This window comes from Theropithecus gelada, chromosome 8 (genome assembly GCF_003255815.1).
Source record: "Theropithecus gelada isolate Dixy chromosome 8, Tgel_1.0, whole genome shotgun sequence".
NCBI lineage: Eukaryota > Metazoa > Chordata > Mammalia > Primates > Cercopithecidae > Theropithecus > Theropithecus gelada.
The window spans coordinates 61388914-61392723 of NC_037676.1; the positions used below are offsets into that span (position 1 = coordinate 61388914).

Genomic DNA, 3810 nt, shown 5'->3' on the forward strand with positions numbered 1-3810 from the left:
TCTGCTAGGGCTGCCATAACAAAGTACCATTGACTTAGTGACTTTAACGACAGAAATGTATTTTCTCACAGCTCTGGAGACCGAAGGTCTGATATCAAGGTGTCTGCAGGGCTGCTTTCCTCTGAGGTCTCTCTCCTTGGCTGGTAGATGGCTTTCTTCTCTCTGTGTCTTCACATGATCTTCCCTGTATGCCTGTGTCCTAATCTGTTTCTAGAAAGACACCAGTTATATTGGATTAGGGCCCACGCCAACAAACTCATTTTAATTTCTGTATCCCTTTAAAGACCTTGTTTCCAGATATGGTTATATTTTGAGGTAGTGGGGGGTAGAACTTCAACATATAAAGTTTGGGAAAACACAATTCAGCTCATAACACATAGGAATATACATAGATAAACACATACTTAATAAACAGGTAGGTGCGTGTTACAGAAACAAACCAAGTAGGATAAACTCCAAATTGTTAGCAATGTTTACCTCTAGGTCTGGGATGGAATGGATAGAGAATATTTGATTCCTTTTCCAATTTTAAAAGGTCTGGAACGATGGCCTTCCATATTTCCCTATTCACAATATAGACGAGGCGCAGGGCCCGGGGCTGAAATGCATATGGGGTAGGTTTATTTCCTTCTCTTTCTGCACAGTCAGTGTAAGAACACAGCTGTGTTAAATACCAGGAGGCTGTTCTGGGATTATTACTTGTTCCTTGTTCCTTTTTGAGCTTTTCAGGATTTTCAAATAATAATAACAATAATAACAGTAATAACGATAATAGAAATATCGTGTACAGAAAACATATCATCATCAGAGGCACGCACTGCCCAGATGCTAGCCAATACTGCTTCTACTGTTGTGCAAACAAGAAAGCTATATTTCCCAGCCTTCCATGTAGTTAGTCAGATTGGATGATTTGACTGAATTTTGACCAAAGTAACATAGGTGGAAGAAAATATGCCACTTCAAGTCTTGGCCTTAAAACGTCTCTTGTTATCTTCCTTAGTTTGCTCCCTTTCTTCTTGACAGCTTATTGAATAAGAGGACCTAGTGAGGGAACTCTGAGCCCATTCTCTGAGGTGGCAGAGGCACATGGTAGAAAAAGCTGGGGTTCCTGAGTCACCACATGGGGTAGATCCAAGATAGTCTGATTTATATCTGACTTTGTGTTGTCACTGTGTTTTACGGTTATCTGTTCCAGCAACTAACATTAATTACTATGACAAATATATCGCCAATACTAGTTCCTTTCTATAAAGTAAATATCATCCATTAAAATGAAATATGTACACACCCTTCCAACTAGAAATTACTCTTCTAGGAAACAAAGCTTTACAATTAAAACCATGAGTATACAAACATGTGCTTGTAATGATATGCTTGCAATAGAAAAAAAAAGTCAACTACATTTTCATCCATAGGTAAAATGGTTCAACAAATTATAGCATCATGATTTATTAAACCCTATGCAGCCATCAAAAAGAATAATCTAGCTATATGTACTGACTGGAAAGATACTGATCATATCAAGTTATTTACACAACAAACCTAGAGGTAAATATCTATAACTTCATTTGTTTTTATAAAAGTTAGATGTATAAATGTGAATAAACCTAAGAAAAATTAGGGAGAATAATGTACACAACTTTATTTTAAATAATTACATTAGGTAGATGGATTTCAAAAATAGCTCCAATTCTTCACCTCCTTTTTATTTATGTTCCTTGCAATACAACTTTGCAGTTTCTTCTAGCAAGAGGTAGAGTCCATTCTCCTATTTCTTAAGTCTAGATTCATATTGGCATTTGCTTTTGACAGTAGAAAACAATGGAAACTATTATTTGCTTTTGACAACAGAAAATGATGGAAACTATCACAGAGCCTAGGCCTCTTGAATTCTAGGCTTGAAACTAAGCTAACTAAACTAACTATTCTCTTTTTTTGACCCATGCCACTACTATGAGAGCAAGAATATGCTAGCATAATGGAAGAGACCAGCCAAGTTCAGCAAAGTTACCTATGGATACACAAGCAACTCCAGCTGAGACCAGAAGGGCTGCCACCCTGCAGACCATTCTACCTTCCATCCTTCTCTGTCTTCTTCCCTACTTCCTTCCCTCCCTTCTTTTTGGCTTTTTCCTCCAACTCTTTCAGTAAATCTAAGACTTAGTGGTGTAGGGTACTCTAATAGACCATCACATCTGCCATATTAGGCCTGCAGTGATTGAGATTAGGAAAGACATTTCTTAACTCTGGCAACCTACAAAGTAAATGGAGCCTTCATACAGCTAGTGCACTGGGAGAGTAGTGCAAAGATTATCTTTACAGAACTAAATTATTCCCTTAATAAAACTGTTTCTTAATATATAGTCTGCTTTTTTTCTGCATTAAATGTTACCTGCGTCTATTTTTTAAGTGGAAGTATATGTATGTATGTATGTGTGTGTGTATACACACCCCCTCACAACACCCCTATATTTTATATTGTATTTTATATATACATATATAGTACATATAAAATGTTCATACGTAAAATATATTATGTATTATATTCTTATACAATATATAGTATATACTATATATGTATATATACACTTACATTTTGATATATACTTATGTTTTACATTGTTACATACACTTATATTTTCATATTTTGTATATAGTTCTATATTATATAAACTTATATTTTTACATTATATGTTTACATTATACATAAAATCATATGTCGTGTAAATGTATGTATATTATTAGGGTAGTAAAAATGTAATTGTGGTTCCTGCCATTACTTTTAATGTCAAAAATTACAATTACTTTTACACCAACTGAATACGTCTATAAATTTATATATACTACATAATATTAAAATATAAATATATACCATAAAACGTAATTATATATATTCTTTCCTATTAGCCCTCTGATACTGGTTACTCAGACAAATGAGATGTGTGCATACGTTTTTATCCTTGCCTGCAGCATACAGGCCCTCTGTCTGTGGAAATAAAGGGAATGAAGAGGCCTAAAGCTGTTTATCTGGGGTTTGAAGGGCCATCCTGGTGAGAGTATCACCCAATTTCATTGAGATGGCCACATTTTCCCACGAGCGGCCTTTGCTAGGATGAGAAATTCTCATGAATAGTTACGACAGTGCAACAGGAAGACAAATGAATGGCTGTTCCAAGGGAGGCATCACACAGGAAGACTTTTTTAAGAACACGTCATATGAATGTTATAAATAAAACTAAGAGAAAAACTGACGATTTTATTAGTTGTATTAAATTGTAATAATTCATTAAATAATATCTCAGAATTGCTTTAGGTGCCAATTAGCTGATTCCCTCTCAACAACAATGGAAACAAGACTAGTGTTGAACAAGACATAGGCATAGCAAATAGTAAGTACTGAATGGTTCCAAAACAGCCCTGGGGTGGAAGAACAATATTAACTGTAAAAAAGCCAAATTAAAAATCATTGCAAGTTAGATTTCAATATGGTATTTTCCTTTTCAAGAGAAAGCATGAAATTACATTAAGGCTCATTTTGATTATTCAAAACAGTGAAATAAGGATCTCTTCTTTTGTACAGCAGTGTGTTTGCTGAGTAGAAGTCTTCATTTTCCACTACATTTCTCTGCCTCAGTACATAATTGTTGCCTTGTATGCTAGTTATTCCATATGTATTGAAGTACGCCAAGGTGGTGAGCTAATCCTTCGGTTTAATGCGGTATTATGTTTAGAGTATGATTCACAAATATTTTGAGTGAAGAAATGAACAAAACTCCAAATTGGATGATTAAAATCACCTTGTATTCTTAC

General features: G+C 34.9%; 1 non-coding gene across 1 annotated transcript; it reads right to left on the bottom strand.

The window, feature by feature from the left end:
• Nucleotides 1-553: 553 nt before the first annotated feature.
• On the bottom strand, nt 554-683 carry LOC112630873. The gene has a single exon (XR_003121001.1). It is a non-coding gene; the product is annotated as a small nucleolar RNA SNORA51 (small nucleolar RNA).
• Between the last annotated feature and the right edge of the window lie 3127 nt (nt 684-3810).